The 20,562-nt window shown below is 41.2% G+C and overlaps 1 protein-coding gene across 2 annotated transcripts in view; it reads left to right on the forward strand.

The window, feature by feature from the left end:
• RAD54L2 (RAD54 like 2) overlaps positions 1 to 20,562 on the forward strand; it is an 88,286-nt gene that overhangs the window by 13,424 nt on the left and 54,300 nt on the right. The window lies entirely within an intron of this gene.

Genomic DNA, 20,562 nt, shown 5'->3' on the forward strand with positions numbered 1-20,562 from the left:
TCCAGGAAGCCTTCCAACAGCTTCCAAGCCTCAGACTCTGTTGCTTCCCTCTCTGAACTCTGGTGCCTTTGGGGTCTCTATCATCCATTACGCACTTAATTAATACAGTCGTAACTGTTTCCTTAACTAGCTTGACAGTAAGCCTGCCAGCACTGAGACCCCCTTTGTGCACTCTTCGTACCCGGAGTTCTGATTACAGTGGCTTTACATCTAACATTTTACCTTAAAGTCAACTCTACACTTTGCAAAAGGGAAAGGAAAAAGAGGAGGAATAATGATTTAAATGACGAGGTAATTCCTACTCACCATTTCACTCAGTGAGTGCGTATCCATAGGCAGTGCATGCAGTCATTGTCATTAAAGTTAGTGTGATTAACAAAACCTATAAACTTAAAGAATTCTTAAAAAAATAGAAAGAATTCTTGACTGTTGGCAGAAGAGAAATTGTTTAGGTGGTGTGGTGATGGGTAAGTATTAACAATTGAGAGCCATAGAGAATTGCTGACTCAAAAAGATTTGTTGGAAATGAGGAGGAGGAGGAATAGGGAGCGCCTGCAAGCTGAAATCTTCATACAATTGCTGGACTGGTCCAAGCGCCAAAACACATGATGGGTTTAATTTCTGAATATTATACCCTTTTGGAATTGTTTTTGGTATATAGGATAGGAATACATACATAAAACTATACTGTATTTATGTGGGAAGTTAAAAAAGCTTTTCAAGGGTGACTTTATGGATGATCTTTTTTCACATGCTGACTTCAGGCCTCAGGTGAGCCCCGGCTGAGATGGGGCCCTGTAGTAGGTACCCAGTGACCTTCGTTGGCAGCATGAGAGCTTGCCTTGGTTGGCTACTGGATGTGGATGTGGCTGGGGCATCACAGCCTGAACAATACGATGCTGCTAAGGATGGGGATGAGGCCAAGGATTTGTTCACTGATGACTTGATTTTACAGAGAGAGAATACATGTATAAAGTGTTGATTTTATAATTATAAAGTCTTATTTATTTTCTGTAAAACAAAAGAATAAAAAGAAAGTAAACTTTTTTTTTGTAAAACTACCACCCAGAGATAAAAATCAGTTAACCTTTGGTATGTTTCCATTTTGTCTTTTTACTATGCATATATAAATACTTACATTTGTGTAATTTTATTGCTAAAATTTGGATCTAAATTTTAAGGTTTTTTTGCGTGCTTTTTATACCACGTTATTTTGTAAAAACGGTCTTGAAAATCTTCCCCTGAAAGTTGCTCTGCTGCATCTACTTTATGTTCAGAAAGGCTCTTCTTCCTCTGCTAGGTCAGGAGCCTCTTCGGCAGAGCCGTCTGTTTTACACATTGGTACATTTGTTCCTGAACGTCACCAAGTCTGTTTCGCAAGCTCCAGTGAGGGCGAATTCGAATTCACCACTCGACCCAACCAATGCTCTCAGCCCAGATTCCTTCATCAGAGACTCATGAGCTGGTCTCATCTGACAGATGACAGATGGCCCCCGTAGACTTGTTTTTCATCTACTGACTCTGAAATGGAGATTTCAGATGAAATATTTTAAAGAACATTTTAGATATTTAGAGGAAGGCCTGATTTATTATTTTTTTTAATCAAAACCATGTGCAGCATCTTAAAGAACTACTCCATGTCGAGGGTATTTTGGCAAGTTTTTCTCCCTTGAAGATTCGCTTCTCTTACTTTCTTTTCTCCTAAGGGGAAGGAGCAAAGACTGCTTTGTGAAGTATACAATCAATACACTCCTTACGAGAAACGAATCTCTGAAACAGCAACATCACTAAAATAGCTTTTGAAGTGGAAACTGTTACTCTTTCGCATTTAATGTGTTTATATTTTGTCTCTACAGATATTCTTCGTTCCCCAGGTTTCTCTCTCCAGCTGCCTACCTCTCATAAGGAGTCTTGAATCTCAGTGTGGGTAGAGCATTTGGTTCTTATTGCATCCGTAAACCTTATCTCTGGCTTAACAGGGAGAATACCTGTGTCCCAGATATTTCTCATTTAGTAACTTTGGCGTCTTCCACTTGGTGACCTTTTGACTCACCTGACTGCCTCTGGTCTGAACTGATACCTTCCAGAGCCCCACTTGGTTCCCTTGTTGACTCAGAGGGCCTTTCAGTGTGGCTTGTTCTGGCTTTGTGTTCTTCCCTGTTTTATCTACTCATTGTTTGTAGGCTTGGTTAATTCAGTTTTGTCTGGGAGGAATGTCTCTTCTGGGCTTGGGGCCAACTTTCTACTTAACTTTTGGTAAAATTGTACAGTATCCTAGCTGCCGTCTCCAGAGATGAGTTCCCCAAACCAGTTTTATTCGTTTAGAAACCAGATAGCACATATTCTGGCGGAAGATGTTACACACATACTAGAAATAAAAACAGGCTCTCCCTAAATGGAATGTCGGTTGCCTATGTGAGAACCAGCGTAGTGGTGTGTCCTGGGCTGTCCCGGCCACTGGGGCTTCCCCATGGGCTGGAGCTGCGACATAGATGTAGTGTTTTCATGAGAGACATTGTAAAGTAAGTCACATCTGTGTGGGATTTGTTTCTGTTGTGCTTCGTTATCGAGTGCTTATTATGTTGCTGGGTCATATGTTTCATAAATCTTCACAGCACCCACAGCGTAGGTGTCATTATCCCAGCTGAGGAGAAGGTAAATAATTTGCTCCAGTTAAATGGTGCCATTAACCTGGGTCTCTCTGACACCAAAGAGGTCCCACTCTGATAGACCTACTGCCTCTGCAGCAGTGCTGATAGTAAAGGCTGGGTTGCATGTGGCATCTGGTCTCCAGCCTGGGCCGTTTTCAGAGGAGGAAGTGCCACAGCACCTGAGGGCCTGATTAGGGAAACCTGGAGGAGAAACCTCATGTGTCTTTCACTCTCACTGAGGCTCAAAGAGCAGTGCTCCGCTAGCCTGTTTATTTTACCTCCCTAGTAGTTCTCAAATCTGGCCTTTCCTCTGGCTTGTTAACTGGCTCCTATTTCCTGTCTCTTCTTATTCCATCTGCCACATTTTTTACAGCAGAGTTTTCTTCCAGACCATGTTTTCAGTACTTACAGTGTGCTAAATACTGAGCTGTGCAACTTCATAGTACAGTTTGCATTTGTATTCATTTACTGCCTGGTCCTTTTCGTACTCCTGGAAGGTGAGGGCACCTCCATTTTACAGTTAAGGAAACTGGCCCAGGGAGATGAAGGGATTTGTTTTCTCTTGGAAACAGCATATACCTATGCTTTTATCCAGCATTCTATGGTGCAGATCTGATCATGTCATCCTGACCTTCCTCATAGGATAAAATCCAGTCTCCTTAGCGTGTATCAGGGTGCCATGATCTTGGCCCTGTCACTTCTCCAGGCGTAGTTCCTGCTCTTCTCCTGTGCGTCCTGCTTTATTTATGCTGCCGGATCGCAAACTTCGTGGATTTCCTGGGAGACCTCTGCTCACAGAGTTCTCTGTCTTTGAACCTTCCCTCCTCTTCCCCAGTCTTCTCTAGTCTATACTTCTAGTCTTCTGTCCTCACCCAACACCCCCAAATTACCTACCGGTCCACCTCTTTCTTCAAAACTCACTTTGGGCAACACTCCTCTTAATGCTCAGCCTGACCTGACCTGAGCCGTGTTTGTTCTTTATCTTTGTGTCTCCAGTGGGAGGGAGTTGTTTAATAAGTCTTCATTGAGCCGAACAGAGTATTTGGAGATGTGACTCTCCAGAAGGAGACATTCCAGAGACCACCAATGCTTCCACAGCAATAGGCTGTTTTGTCAGTTTTAATAACTTGAAGTGGGTAAGGGTCAGTTTCTGACACGAAGGATATGCGCTCAGAGCCTGAGGTTTCTGTGATTTTGGCACTTGGAAGTACTGGGACTGTCTGGGTAGAACCATCTTTTCCCTTTATTTTAAAATTGGACCTTACTGTTCAGTATTCTTTGCTGACTAGTACCTAGGAGGCTGAATCCTTAAGTGATGGCTTTGATTTCATGTGATATAAGATCTTCCCAAGTGTTCGTTCTCAGTCATCACTTCTTTTCTTTCTCTGAAACTTCATCGACCAGCCTGATCCAAGATCTCAGAACCTCTTATGTCAGGGTACAGAGGATGTGCGTTTTAGTAAAAGGATCTCTTGGTTTGTTTTATGTCGTGGTCTCCATGTTTCCTCGCTTGCTGCCCGAGTGTGTTTATCAAAAATGATTAGGGTCAGTAGTTAGAATGCAGTAATACCTAGCATTTGCCTTACCGTTTTGCTGAGAATGGTTCGTTTCTTTTTAACTCTTCTGTGCTTAAGCATTTGATGGTACATTTAGTGAGTTTTAACTGATTAAGTCTGCAGGTAATGGCAGTGTTGAGTCTCCCTGCCACTGGGAAGGCCCAGATGTGGGAGGGTCGGTTACTAGGCAGTAGAAAATCCAGAGCCTCAGCTTGTCCTCCATAGGTCATGACTCCTCTCCTTTCACTGAAGCTCCTCGCAAATAACTCCCTAAACATGCTGTGGTTATTTTCAAACCTTACTTAAAAATTAGTTACTTCCTGTCACGTTTAGAGGCAGTCCAGAAGGAGATAACTTTTGGAAAGCAAGGTTACATAATCGATTCAGCTACTAATGGGCTTTTCAGGGTTTTGAGGCAGCTGGCTAGAACATCTTTATCGTGGTGTTAATGTATCATGTAGATATGAGCTCCGTGAAGTGTTTGAAGCTGCTGCCAGGACCCAGTAAGGACTTAGGAAACCCACAGGCCAGGAGTATTCTCCCCAAAGCGAACAGCCAGCTTGTTTCTGCCTCATACCGGAAAACAACAAATGCTCACTGCGGCTATAGTTAGCAGAATGCAGTAGATTCGGGGTCCTCATTACATGAAGCTGAAGATGTGAGATTTGTTATCTGGGATGACTGCCAAGTGTTAACCCAGTGAGTAGGTAGAAATAGGGGGACTAGAAAAGAGACATAAGAGGGGCCCTTGGAGTCTGCTCATTCCTTTAACCCTCCAAAGAAGAAGCTAATCAATATTAGGATTCAGGAAAGCATGGATATTGGCTTCTTGGCTAAACCAGACATAGCCTGTTGAAGAAACTAGCCCAGATGTGATTGTATAACGAGGGTAAAGAGTTAAAAGGAGACAGTCACAGCTTCGAGGGAACATGTCGTGCATGTTACTTGTGCGTTTATGATAGGATGCTTTTAAGAAACAGTTTTCATTCGAGGATCCTGTTTGATTTCTTCCTGCAAATCCAGGTTTCCCTCATTTTATTTCCTCACGTTTGGTTGAATGAGAGTAGAGGGCGTGGGTCTCCCGCAGGCAGCGTCTGGAGCTGAGAACAAAGTGGCCGCCTCACTTCTGTGCACTGCTGTCCGATCACCAGTCTCAGGTGCTTTGGGAAGCCCACAGAAGTTGCTGGCATCGAGCTTCAGAAACACCTATAAATCTTGAACCTCCTCAGTGTCTCTCCTATTTTTTTCTGATTGCGATCAGACCTTTTGTTTGTAGTGTGCTTGCCACCAGTCCGTGGGCCTCACTTCTCTTGATGATAAGGAAAGGAGCCTTTGAGGCAGTGCACCGTCGACTTTCTGGGCGGGCATCTGTCCTTCCCCAGTAGTCGTCCCAGCCGTCCCGCACAAGCTGCAGCACAAGCCGAGGAGGAGTCTGCTGTCCTGTCGCAGCCCTGCAAGGATGTTCTTCACAGTGTGCTTATGTCCATCAAACGGTGACTCTTGGTACTTAAAAGAAAAATCATTGCATATTAATCCAGTTAGAACTAGTGTGAGAATTTTAAGAAGTGATAGAATTTGCGAAACAGCATTCCTGTGGAACTCTGCTCGGATCAGAATGCCATAGCAGGTTTCCTGAGTAATCGACAAAGGTGACTTAAGGTTGGGTCGCCACATAGAATGATGTGAACCTCCACTTATCCAAGTTTCCATCATCGAGCTGGGACTGATTTTTAAAAACTTTTAATGCCCCTAAAATGGCTTTTGGGGTGGCTGCATTTTAGAACTTTTATTTACTATTTTGGGTGGAGGTAGTTATTACTTATATGTTTATTGTTTATTTAAAACATATAGGAAAGTATTCAGAATAATATAATAAATACATGTTTATGACCCTCCAACTTTGTTATATCTCAACACTGTACCATAATTTTGCTTCTCCAACCAGGTTGGAGATATTTAACTTACAGTCCCATTTCCCTCCTTCCCCCAGAGGTGACACTATATATTATTCCCATGTGTGTTTTCCTTCTTTTACTACATTTCTCTACAACACTGAGTGTGTGTCTTGTATATTTTAAAACTTTATTCAATGGGCTAGTGGTTACCAGAGAGTAGGGAGGAGCGGAGAGGGGAGAGGTAGATGGGATGGGGGTGGGGAATTAAATCATTTTTTCAATTAAATAAATAAATTTAAAAAACCAAATAAAAGAAGGAAAAAAACTTTTATGTAAATAATTATCGTCTTGTATTTATCTTTCTGCAACTTTTTTTCACTTAATGTCATTGAAGTTTATCCATGTTGATTTATGTTACCTCCTCGTTCATTTATTTCAGGTTGTGTAATATTCCGTTGGATGAGTGGACTATAATATATTCATTTTCTTGTTAATGAATATTTTAGATTGCTTTTGATTTTTCACGGATCCTTACAGTGACACAATGTAAATTCAAAATTGCTTTATATACCTGTTCTGGAATTTAAGAGTAACATTTCTGAGTCACAGGGTGTGGGCATCTTGCTAGATATTTCCAATTATTGAAAGTAACAATTTACGCTCCCACCAGTTCTAAGAATCCCCCTTGCTTAGCAGCCTCTCTAGCTACTGTCACAGTTTGCTAAAAACTTTACCTAATGTGTGGAAAACGCTATTTGGTCATTTGGATTTTCTCTTCTAAGAGTTACTTAGTCATATCTTTTGACTAGTTTTCTACTAGGTTTCTCTCTTTCTCACTGGTTTTTCAGAGTTCCTCATGTGTTGTGGATACCAGCCCTTTTACTGGTTCTTTGCTTGTAGTTTGTTCCCTTAACTGTGGCTTGTCTTTGCTTTCTGGTATTTTCTCATGCAGACATTTTCATTTTGGATATAGTAAAATTCGTTGACCTTTCCTTTATAGTTTGCACATTTTGTGCCTTCAGATTTTGATTAGAAGTGCATTGAGTCTATGGCAAATTGACGTTTTATAATAGTCTCTTCTCATCCGTGAACATATCACATCTTTCTGATTATTTAGGTTTCTTTTAATGTCTTTAAGTGAAGTGTTATGCTTTTTTCCCCCATGAAGGTCTTACATATCCCTAGATTTATTACTAGATACCATATGGTGATTACTGCTATTAAAAATGATGTATTTAAAATTACACTTTCTAAATGGATGTTGACTACATATAGAAATAAAATTGATTTTTATTGATCTTTCATCCAACCACTTTACTGAGCTCCCCTGTATTTCTAATAGTTTTTCTATAGATTTTTTATTTCGAAATAATGTGATCCTTGACTGTTGACAATTTTCTTTCTTTGTTTCAATTCTTACGCTTTTTCTGTGTGTCTGTCTTCTTTGCTGGTTAGACTCTCTAACTTGATGCCGATAGACATATTGGTGGCATGCAACCATGTCTTGTTCCTGAATTTAAAGTGTATGCGCCCAGTGTCTCATCCTAAATGTGATGGTTGCTTTTGGTAGACTCCCTTTATCCAATGAAAGTTTTCGTCTAGTTTGCTGTTTGTTTGCTTTTGTAATCATGAATGGGTTTCGAATTTTATGAAAGCTTTTCCTGCATTTTTTGAGATAACATATAGTTTATCTCCTTTAATCTGCAGTTGTATTATCATATGTTTTTAGGAGTCTGATCCTGTTGGTGCTTGCTTTTGTTTGCTTAGTCCCTCATGTGTTTGTACTTTTGGATTGTGAGCTCATATTCAATAAGATTTTATCTGTGGGAATCTTATGTGGCTCAGGTTGAGATATGTCCCAGAGATGTTTTGCTTCTAGGCAACCAGGGCATATCACTTGTCTGGTACCACTTAAGTTTTTGTTGATTTCTTGGATCATGTAGGTAAGTATATATTTCAACCTTAAATTGGTTCCTGGACAGACTCACGGATACAGACTCCCATTGGATACCTCTTTTTTTCTCCTCCGACCCAGGTTGACACAAGCTTTTATGTTGTCTTCTGTGTTGGTGGTTAGATATTTTTCTACATCACTCTCTCATGAGAGTGCAGCTTTTCAAGGTCCTGGCTCTAAGTAGAGACTGCAGTTCCTACTTTTTAGCTTCATCTCTTATTTCCTCCCACCCCACACCGCGGCCCATTGGCACTCTCTTCTTCCTCTATAACTACTGTGGTGTCAGCTCTCAAAAGTGCTTGTCTGTTTTTAGTTTGCCTTTCGTTCTTGGTCCTTGGGGATTTCTGTTGTGTGTGTGTGTGTGTGTGTGTGTGTGTGTGTGTGTGTAAAAACAGCTGTGCATTTAAAATGGATGCTCATTATAACTTTATCTGCATTTCTAGGTGCTTTGCAGTGGGAGAATTCGTAAAATCTCCCATCGGCAAGGTGCCAAGTGAAAAGTCCTTGTCTAACTTGTTAGATGTGCCTTCTTCATTGTAATGCCATCTTGTTGGGTTCCACTGGAAAGTTTCTAGAGCTGTTGGTCTGAAATCTTTTCTGGCGACTTCATGACTATAGTATACCCAGTATCCAAGTACTCACTCTCAGCTAATAATTTCTTTTGCAGATAATTTTACAGGCTTTTGCTGTAAAAGTTGAATCAGTGGGGAAGCTATAAAAAGACACACTTAATCTTGGTTTGCGTTAATTTTGAAATTTGAAATGGAGTGTATTTCATAGTTCTTGATCAAGAGAGCCATGCGAAAAAAAATTTGTAAAATTGCATGGGTACTTATAATTTCAATATTTTATTTATTGTAAAGAGTAAAATAGTTTGTATAATACTAATGTCAAGTCAAAAATCTAAGTAGAGGTTTGCTTAGTGCGTAAATAGCTAAGAGTGCAAGAATAACTTAATGAAGTAAACTTCCTTAAGAGTGGGCTACCTTAAAATGGGGACATTTGAATGTGAAGAGGCCCTCCTGTCAGATTTGTTTGTTATGGAAGCCAGTGTTTTTGTCTTCAGTTAATAGGGGAAAGGATGAGTAGATTCTGGAAATAACTGTGATGTGGACTGTTCAGTAGTTTAGATTAGCATGGCTGAGTGGCAGCCTCTAGCCCTGGGTTTATAACGCTCTATAGATGTCACCACTGACTTAGCTGGGCCTTTTGTTCAGCTTCACTGTTATGTAATAGTGAGTTGCTCTCCTCATTCTTGTACAGGAGGGTGGGTTAGTGCCTCAGCCTGTCCTTTTTCTGTCACTCACTTCCCTTCTCTTTTGGGGCATTTTTATTTTGGCTTCCATGCTGGGGCAGTGTCTACTTGAGAATGAGTCATAAGAATGTTTAATAACTACTTGTTGACCGAATGACCAGAAGATTAGAACTTCATTAATTCTCTTGCTTAAACACAGGCCCTGAGCCTCTGTCCGTGTGACCTGGCAGCTGCCTCTAGGTGTTCCACTTTTACTGTTCACTCTCAGTCGACTGGATCGTTTTGGATGGTGGTTGCCAACTGTTTGTAAATTGGCATAGTGAGTGCTGATGAGCAGAGGTTTGGGCTTGATTCCAGGGTGCAGCCTCACCCTGGTTGGAGAGAAACTGTGCAGCCCCAGACTTTGCTAGGGTGAGTGGTGTCCCTGGGCACCAGGGTAAGTAAGGGAGTGTGGATGTGTTTGGGGCAGATGTTTAGTGTAATTAGGGGAGGAAATGCATTGTAAATTTCCTAGTAGAATAATAATGCTATGTTTCATTTTTGTATTAGGGGTAGCATTTAAAATTATGGTTAAATTTGATTTGGTATTTATTCAGTTGCTACAGACTTCTTTGTTATTCAAGAACGACATTTTTGTTGATTCTATTTTGGTGTTAGATAGTCTTATGACTTCTTGGTCTACATCTGGCACTGAATACTCACTAGCCTCTCTGCCTTTCCCTTTGACCATTCTTTCTCCAAAATAACTATCAGCCACTTTTTTTCTTTAAAATATTTCCCCGAGCTTTTAGTACATTTCAGCCTTTGCCCTTCATCCCTTCTTACATGACAATATATCCTGGCCAAAGGTCGCAGTGTAATGAAGTTTGGCCTCGTCTCCATGGGATAGCATCTTTATCTGTGGCATGTTCCAGTCTTTGACAGATGGCCCTTCTTCCCAAGGGTTAACATCCATTATTTTCTGTTTATAGAAATGAAGTTTTACCTGGAGATCCTTTTCTACTTGCAAAATCTATAGCCTGAGTTTTGTCCAGACTCCATGTGCTTTTCCCCAGAGAAGTTATAGTATTAGTTTGAAAGAAGAAGCCTTTTTCTACTTCACTGTATTGCCTTTAGGTCAAGTGCATGCTTTTTTACTTATCTTTGCTGATATTCAGATGTCATTGTTTTCTTGTACTTATGTCCAGTGTTAGACTTCAGAAAGACTTACAGGGCAAGTTTTCTGAAGTAACTCTGATTGGTTCAGTGGTATGAATGAATCTTAAACTACTTAATTTCTATAATGCTGAAGTATGCATGCGTGTGTGTGTGTGTGTGTGTGTGTGTGTGTGTGTGTGTGTGTGTGTGTGTGTGTATGTATGTGTAAGAGCCTAAGAACTGGGCACGGGTTGAGTAACCTTGGTCACAAAGTAACAGTGGAAAGTGTAATCTAGGGTAGCTTACATAAGTCTCCTTTAAGACTGTTCAGAACTGGGCCAGACCTACACAAAGAAGGTAGGGCAAGCTGGGGCGTCTAATTTCTACCTGCCTGTGGGGTGCCATTTATGACATTGATCAGACCTAGAGCCTTCCAGAGGGAACCCAAGTGAGACTTGCCTCAGAGATGGTTCCAGTTCCATCTGGGCCCAGGGGAAGAGACCTACCCCCTAGCAAGAGGACATCCTGTCTGTGCATGGGGATGCTGGGAGGCTTAATTAGTCTTTTTAACCCTAAATTATGGTGTTTTAAAGGAAAGGAAGTTTGTTACTAATTTGTTACTAATTAACTGTAGAGAATAGTCAGATAGGTAATGTTTCAAATCTGTACCTTGAAATAAGATAGTTTTCTGTTTCTTAAATGTTTAGATCTTTGGAGAACTGGGAACAGATGATTTTGTTCTCTTCCTTGTTAATTGTCTTTTAGAAGGTTATTTAATTTTTATCATTAAATTCTTCATCGTGTATTTCCTGAGGACATTTTCTTATGTAACTGCAGAAGAATTCTTAACATCAGGAAAGATAATATTGATAAAATACTGTTATCTAATTCATAGTCCGTGTTCAGTTGCATCCACTATGGTCCTCAGCACTGGGCTATTGTACCTATTTTCTTCCCCGGGCCCAAGGTCTAACCCAGGATCCCACATTGCATTCAGTCTCCTCTAATTTGAAATAGTTTTTAGAGAATTATCTTACATATATGGTGAGGTCTACACAGTTAGTTCCAGGACTCTTATCTTTTAGTTCTCACTGTGATCCTGACTCCCTCATGGCATTCCAGAGAACCTACTGCCACCTTGGGAGGAAAGAGATTGTATTTGAGTGGAATTTATTTGTGTAATTCAATTCTTCCACATTAGCAGCTACTAACAGATTTGGCAGTCTAAGGGTTTGTGTATTGGCCAAGCGGGTGAGATATCTAATAGGTGATGGTTAGACTCTACATTTTGAACTGCTTAGATCACCAATGATCCTCATTGGTTCTGCTAGTTATCTCCTAATTCTCATAATCAGTTTTTATTATCCATTGGAAACTGATTTGGTTGATCTGTGGCTCTTGTGATTTGAGGGGGTGAATCCACTATGGATTTCCATTTACAGATCCCTGTACCATTTAATTACTAATTTAAATCAGCAGGAAATATGACATTTAGTGGTGTAAAGGTGCAAGTTACCTATCACATTGAAGTAAATACCACAATTTATTTTTGCTCTTGAGAAATCAGAAAGGGATCTTCAAACTTGATGCTGTACTTTGCCATGATTTGTCACTTAAATCCTTATGGCACTGAGACGTTTTCCAGCACCAACAACCAATTCTCTGATTCTCCGGTACCAGTCGGGTGTTTAATATTTCAGTTCTGACACTAACTACCTGGAGTTAATGCAGACCCTGCGAGTTAAGGACTCCATCCCACAAGGTTGCTACTTCAGATGCTTGTTGCAAGTTCCTGACTATGCATACTTCTGACTGATTGACCATTCAGTAATTTGCAAGAACAACTCATAGAACTTAGGAACGAATTTTACTTACTTTACCAATTTATTTTAAAGGATGCAACTAAGAACAGCCAAATGGAAGAGATGTATAGGCTAAGGTATGGGGATGTGTGTGGCATGGAGCTTCAATGCCTTTTCCAGGTGTTTTACCTTCAGCATCTCTGTATTCGCTGACCCAGAAAATCCAGATCTTGATGTTCATGAGTTTTAATAGGACCTGATCTCTAGCTCCCTGCCCAGATCCTGAAGGTTGGTAGGTGAGGCTGAACAGTTCTGACCTTTTTTAGTCACTGGGTCTTTCTGGCTACCAGTCCCTCCCTGAGGCTATCCAGGGGCCCAACCCTAAGTTGCTTCATTAGCATATATTCGGTGTGATGCAAGGGGTCTTGATATGAATAACAAAAGACATTCCAATCACTCTGAATATTCCTAGGGTTTAGGGAGCTCTGCCAGGAACTGAGGGCAAAGACCAAATATATTTTCATACTGTACCATAGGCACCCGGAGGAGAGTCTGCACGTGACTAGCATTGCCGTTCATTTTAGCACTGTGAGCAGTGGAGCCAGAGGAGTTTACCTTTGTCTTTAAGGAGCTAAGTACACAGAATGCCCTGTCACTGGCAAAGCCAAAGTGGAAAACTTGAGTAACTATCTAAATATAATGACATTCGTATATTATATTTTCTCTGTAGAATATTTTGAAAATATGAGTATATATCACAAAATAGTAGTCATTCATTATAACTTTTATTTATAGTACTTACCAATTTAAGAAAATCTACACTGTGCAACCTGTATACCATGTTGGTATGGCTACTTTAAGAAATGATCATTGAAAATCTAAAATGATCTGCATCAACTCAGGAAATGAGTGTTTATAGTATTGTAGAAGGATTTATGTAGTCTTATTTTTAAAAGCTTCAATTTGTTGAAATGGTATTTGCACAGAGCTTTTCAGGGTTGTGTCTGTCTGGTGGGTAGGTTGACTAGGTTCAGAGAAATCGTTACCAAAGTTCACGCTGACTGCAGGGCTGTGAAGGGCAAACCCTCCCCTCTGTGCAACAGCTCCTATCTGTCTGGGTTTGAAGGCACCCAGACTGAGCTTCAGGGCTTCCTGGTCAGTAGAATTTAGGAGGAGGAGGAGCTTCAGAGGGCTTGAGCCCTGAGTAGAGGCTGGTGCAGGGGAGCGGAGGTGCCAATAGGGAGCTGGACTGACGTGACACAGTGTGATTTGGCTTTTCTCCAAGCCTCTTCAGTCTCACCATCTAGTAGACAAACCTGACTTGCTTTTAGGCTGACTCAGGGCTGGCGTAGGCTCTGGGAAGCCTAGGAAAGTGGGCCATTCATGCCCCTGCTATGTGGGCCCTTATCTCTGTAATCCGCATTTTAAGAAGTTAGAGCTGTGTGGAAAGAAATACAGGGCTCACAAGTTGAATGGCAACATAGTGAGCCAGAATTGCTTTTACTCTTTTTTCATCCCGTATATTCAGAGATCTAGGAACGTTTCTTTTTTTACTACCCTCACTCATATTACACTGATCTGATGTTTTAACATACGAGTGGTTGGGTGAGTGTGTGTATGTGTAGAGAGAACTTTTCAGAGCCCTGATTTCCCTGGGGAGTAGTGGCTATGGCACAGAGACTTCTCATAGCCAAAGCTGTTATCCCTGCTTTAGCTCATCTTCCCAACGCAATTGTTCGCGCCCCGCCCCCCCAACCTTCCTATCCCGCTCCTCCCTCTTGACGACTCCTTTTTTTTTTTTTAGCTGACTCCATAGGGAATAAAATGATTCTTTCATTTGCCCCCCCTTAGCAGTGGCCTCCTAGGGCTTTACTCCTAGGTGTTCAAAACCCCTGGGACTGACCCTGAGGGCTGTGCTGCTTAGTGACCTCCTGGATGAAAGGCCTGAGTCAGGCGATCTTTGAGGGTTGCAACATCAGGGACTTGAACCCTTGGCCATTTTAAAGGGAGTGTGGATAGTAGAGATTCAGTGGTAAAAGTAAAAATTTGACTTTGCAAATGTAGTATCAAGTCTTTGAGAAAGCTTGGCCTTGATGGTTAACTACATTTTTAAAATAGCCTGTGTATATCATTTATATATCAGATTCTTATAGTTTTTTTTATTTGAATGTAATATGGACTGTTTAAATATTTTATGATGTCAATGAGATACCATCTCACACCTGTTAGAATAGCTATAATCAACAGAACAAGTAATAAACGTTGGAGAGGATGCGGAGAAAAAGGAACCCTCATATGCTGCTGGTGGGACTGCAAATTGGTACAGCCTCTATGGAAAACAGTATGGAGGTTCCTCAAAAACTAAGAATTGATCTACCATATAATCCAGCAATCCCTCTACTGGGTATTTACCCCAAAGACTTGAAAACTCATATCCAAAAAAATATTTGCACACCGATATTCATGGAAGCAACCAAAGTGTCTATGATAGATGATTGGCTAAAGAAGCTGTGGTACATACATACAATGGAATATTACTCAGCCATAAGAAGAGATGAAATACTGCCATTTGCGACAACATGGATGGACTTTGAGATAATCATGCTAAGCGAAATAAGCCAGACAGAAAAAGTTGAAAATCATGTGATATCACTTATATGTGGGATATAAACCTAAAAGCAACAAATGAGCAGGACAAACAGAGACTCACGGACATGGACTATAAGCTAGTGGTTACTAGAGGGGGTAGGTAGGTGGTTAAAGGGGGTCAAATATAGGGTTAGGGGGAGGGCAAAGTGGGTAAAGGGAATCAAATATATGGTAGCTGAAGGAAACCGGACTTCGGGTGGTAAATACACAATAGAATATACAGATGTCAAATGATAATGTACACCTGAAAATTATATAATTGTATTAACCAATGTTACCTCAATAAACTTAATTAAAAAAAAAGATCGTAAAGATAAAAATAAATAAATAAATAAATATTTTATGATGATTATATAACATGGCCCTCTGTTCCATTTTTAAAATGCCAATTTTTCTTTCTTCGTGGCCCCTGAACATTTGAGGGAAAAGAATGTAGACCTTAGAGTCTTGTTTGGAACAGCAGTTCTCCAATGTTTTGGTCTTGGGATTCTTTTATACTCTTAAAAATTACCGATGACCCCAAAGAGCTTTTGTTTATATGGGTTATATTAGTCAATATTTGCTGTATTAGAAATTAAAAACATTTTCATAAAATATAAAAAATTCATTTAAAAATAAACTCATCATATGTTAACGTAAATAACTTCTTAATTAAAAAATAACTGTTTTCCAAAACAATTAGAAGAGTAAAATTGTTTTATACATTTGAAAATTTGAGAATGTCTGACATGAATAGAGATGGCGGATTCTCTGGTTTGCTTCTGTCTGCTATGAATGGTTTCCTTGCTGACTATTGTGTTGTTGAAGTACCTGGAGAGTGTAGTTGGAAAAAGGAATGTTTTAATGGCCTTTTCAGATAACTGTGGGTGCAGTAGTCTACCCTTTTCACAGTTTTGCTTTCTGCGGTTTCAGGTACCTATGGTCAACTGCAGTACGAAATACTAAATGGAAAATTCCAGAAACAATTCATGTTTTACATTGTGGTCAGTTCTGAGTAGCGTGATGAAATCTCGTGCCGCCCTGCTCTATCCTGCCCTGGGTACGAATCATCCATCCCTTTGTCCCCTGTATCCAGGCTACATACACCACCCACTTGCATTAGCTGTGCTAGTTATCAGATTGACTGTCCAGGTAACCCAGTGCAGGTAACCCTTAGAGCAGCTAGCCTAATGCGACATCAGATGCCCATGTCCTTCACTTCACCTCCTCTCATCTCGTAGGTGTTGTATCGTCTCACATCATCACGAGAAGGGTGAGTACAGTACAGTAAGGTATTTTGAGAGACCACATTCACATAACTTTTATTATAGTATATTGTTATAATTGTTATGTTTTATTATTAATCGTTGTTAATTTCTTACTGTGCCTAATTTATAAAGTAAACTTTATCATAGATATATATGTATGCATAGGAAAAAACCATAGTATATATACGGTTCCATACTATCCTCAGTTTCAGGCATCTACAGGGGGTCTTGGAATGTATGCCCGCTGGGTAAAAGGGAGCTACTGTGTTCTTTGATACTGTACCAAAACTATGACGAGTGGTAGTTTCTTCAAGGTTAATCGTAATACGGATTTTGAAACCACATCAAGGATCTTTCTGTGTTCTACATTAAAATCCATTGGTCTGTCTTGCACTTGGCATGGCTCTTTACCCCATGCATGATTTTGACTTTGTGGCTCCCTTAAAAGGGTCTTGACGACTCCCAGGGATCCCTGGACTCCCCTTTGAGGACTGCTGTCACAGGATCTGGAAGGGATCTCGAAGATGGAATCGGGCCCATCTCTCGGGGTGGAATGAGAGGGGTTGCAGCTGGGTTTCCGGAGAGCCGTGGCTACAATTTCCGTTTCTTGACTGGTGGTGTAAATGCGGCTCCAGTGCCCAGCCGACGGCTTTGCCTTTTGGAGAGCGATGTCTCCTGTGGCCAGGCTCCTTAGAGTCCTGAGTGTAGTGTGTGTGTTCACCTTTCCTTCCTTATGTGTCTTAAGCTCCAAATTGCCGAAAGTCTCATTAGATTTCCAAATGACATTTTAAGCTGTGTCAGGTGAGTTCTGTGGCTGCTCTTTGTATAGTAAATGTGTTTTTAAGTAACTGACAGATAATCCAAGGCGTTTGAGCCACGTGGAAGTTTGAAGTGCACTTTGGGCCTTTGTCTCACACAGGAAGCTCCGCCCCTGGGGGCCTCTCAGCAGCCAGGAAGGGTCTTATGGGAGCCCAGGGAGCGCTATGGAGGGATCAAACTCTGTTTTTGGTCTTTGAATTATATAAATTCTTTGACTGATGGGTTTCTTTTAAGGAGTGTTGCCTAAAGTTTTAGGTTGAATGTTTTCATGCTTTCAAAAGACTTTTTTTTCCTGTTGTAAATTAGTATAAATCCATGGTTTCGTTTATATTCATTATGGGAAAAAAAGTGTGAGTGGCACTTGCTGTGGAACTGCTTCGAGATCATTTGAGGAAATCTAATCTACTAGTCAAGGTCACCAGAATTAACAAGGACATGGCAGTTTGGAATGGATTCTTCTATGTCAAAGGCAGGATAAGGATGCCCCCTGGGGCGAGGCTGTGTGCCCCACAGTTTTACGTACCACTATGGAATCTCCAAGCATGGTTTGCTTTGTGAACAAAGGCTTTGCTGGTGTGTGTGTGTGTGTGTATCTTTGTGTTTTTTTCCCTCCTGTGTACTCTGCCCACTGGGCTGTGCCTAAGGACTGTGCCCATATGATTAGTTCCACTGATTCTTGATCAGGCACCTATCTGTGGACAGGTGTCCTTGTTTTTAAACTTAGCAGGACAGAAGAACCTATTCCTACACTCTCAGGATTGCTGTGAGGGGCTGGACTGGGACTGGTTGTGGGTTTCTTCATATTTATAGTCTCCTTTTAGCAAACTCAATATTTATATATTAGATATTAACATATTAGTTGGGGTTTGGATATTTACTTTTCAGAGTGGTTCTCTCTAGAGTTCCTTTAAATAGCTACATCTTTAGTTTCACCAAAATAGGATTGATGCCCAGGATTTGTTTTGTGGAAGTACAGGTCCTCGTTAAGGCGTGGCACACCCATAATCACGCCCATAGTTTCCCTGTTTCGGAGTCGGAACCCCTCTGTGCTGGAGACTGCAGCAATGTTCACATGCAGCACAGAGCAAACAGGAAGATACGTTTTTTTACATCACTTTTCCCCTTCACATCTATCAGTTCTATAGGAACTAATTTCTTGAATCAGGCTGCCTTCTCTGGGTTCGGAAAGGCTGTGCCACATGAAAGTGTCTGTGTGTATCTGGGGGGAGGGTGGAGTCCCTTAGAGACAATGTAACTGACTGCTTCTTCCCCAAGATCAGCTTTTCCCCTGCCATTCTCCTTTTGTTGCGTTTTTGAAGAACAGTAACAGTAAAACGGCCCCGTAAGTAGTTGTTATGGTTCTAAAGAGCTGCGAAAAGAATTTATTGTGTCATCTCTGTAAAGATATTTAGTGTCTGGCAGAAGGGAGGGAAAGAGAAAAACCACATTGGGCGGTACTTAAGAAATCCATTACTTTCCAGTTGCTTCTCTGTTATGGGCATCTGATGGCCTGGGTACTACTATTTTAAAGTGTTCTCTGTTGTTAAAACATTATGAATAGGGGGCCGGACAAAAGTCTCTCCTGTTCTGATAGTACATGTGGTTGTTGGATGTTTAACTTGACATTTGCTTCTATCTGGAGCGTGAGGCTGAGGTTGACAGTGTTAACTAGGGGTTTACAGGAGGCTTTTTCTTGTTGCTACTTACCTGTAAGTGCTTGCCATTCTTCCACCACCTCAGCGTTTCTTTAAGATGACAGGCATCAGGTTACCTAAAGGTGCTGCTAATTAAAAACCGTTCTCTAAAAGCCACTCAGAATCCGGCAAGCACACTGTAAGCAAAACACTCATCTCAGAGCAGTCTGGGATGGAACAGGTCGTGCTCAGGTCGTGCTGGTTACGGATGCTGACTTCCCAGCACGGAGTGGTTGCTGATCAATTATCATACTAATGTTCAGAAGTAAATTTCACTATGAATGTTCAGAAATAAATTTCACTTCCAAAGCAGCTGATATCTAATTGATTTACTACTTCCTTTCTAAGAAAGGCAATGAGCTAAAGACATAAGATAGTTATTCCCTTAAAGATTTAGAATCTGCTTTGTCTCTCAGTGAACAACAGTAGCTCAGCATTAGTTATATTAATTTGTACTTGTGGATCGCCTCTTTTCCCTGTGCCTTAATGCCGTTTGTGGATGTTTTTGTTACTAATGCTAAAATTAAAATTTTATTACTAAATCATTTCACAGCTGTTCTTTGCTTTAGTTGTTTTGAAAGGCTGAGTACATGTCCCATCAGGACATACACACTCATAATTCCTGTGGTTTTAAAAGGAGCAGCCTTAAACTTAAGTTCTAGTTTTCCACAGCTCTGAGGGAGCCAGCTTGTTTCCTTTTGTTTCTGTTTCTGTTCAAGAGAACATAGAAGTCCTGTTTCAAATTGTGTCTACACCTTAATAAGAGATTTCAGTTCTGGAACCATTTTTTTGTGTTGAATAATTAGAGACTTGTTTCAGCTTTTATTTTGGGAGATGGGAGGAATTTTAGGATGACCTGATTGTTGCTGTGGTTGTCTGTAGCAGTTTGTCTTGTGGAATATTATTTATCTTGTGTCCCTCCCTTACATTTATTATGAAAAATTGGAAATATACAGAAAAATGGAAAGAACTGGTCAGTGTATCTTTATGTTAATATTTTGCTATATTTGCTATATCACAGAGCAATCTGTCTAGCTTTCTCCTTGCCTTGTTTTTATCCCCCTTCAAGAAGAAATGACCTTTATAGCTGATTGTAAAGTGGAGAGAGAAACAGACAGGCATGCACAGTGCCCGGCACATGTTAGACATAATAGAGCAGGCTGGCAGATGAGGAAGTGAATGTGAATGAATTAATGATCGGAATAGGACATGCTTCTAGCTCCAGGATACAAGGAAACGATTCCTGGCTAAATCAGTGCCCTTAGGGGTTTGCTGGTGGCCCAGGAGGTGAGAAACCAAAGAAGGCAAACTGCTTTGCCAGGTGGCCCATATGAAGTCTTCGGTGGTCAGCACGGTCAGCATGACTGACGGAGTTCAGAAGAGGGAATATGATCCCAGAAACCCAGGCAGTTGACAGAGGCTTTTTGGAAGAAATGGACTGGTACTGGGCCGAGAGGTAGGACTGAGCTTGAGAGCAGAGATGGGCACGGGGGCATTCTGAGCCACGGGAAGCCTGAGGGTCCTCACATGCCTCAAGGAGTGACAGTGTGATAGATAGCCAGCGGCCCACTGGAAGGCCTTCATTCAGGTGGCTGCGGAGTAGCATGTCTTCCTCGTCGCGCTCCAACGCAGGACCGCTTCCTATTCCCAGAGCGCCTGTCACGCCCGCTCCAGGGCTCTGCTCACTGCCTGGAGCATCTCCCTCCAGAGGTCTGTGGGGCTCCCTCTTCCTCTGGCTTCTGCTCAGTGATAACCCCTCACCCCTGACCCATAAAAATAGCAGCTCCTTCTGGCACACACCATCCTCCAGGACCCCCCAACATGCTTCGTTCTGCTTTGTGCTGTGTCCCCAAAGCCTAGTATAGTGCCTGCAGTCATACAGCCGAGTGTGTGTGTGTGTGTG

The sequence above is a fragment of the Pteropus medius genome, unplaced genomic scaffold (assembly GCF_902729225.1).
Source record: "Pteropus medius unplaced genomic scaffold, Ma_sr-lr_union100, whole genome shotgun sequence".
Classification (NCBI taxonomy): domain Eukaryota; kingdom Metazoa; phylum Chordata; class Mammalia; order Chiroptera; family Pteropodidae; genus Pteropus; species Pteropus medius.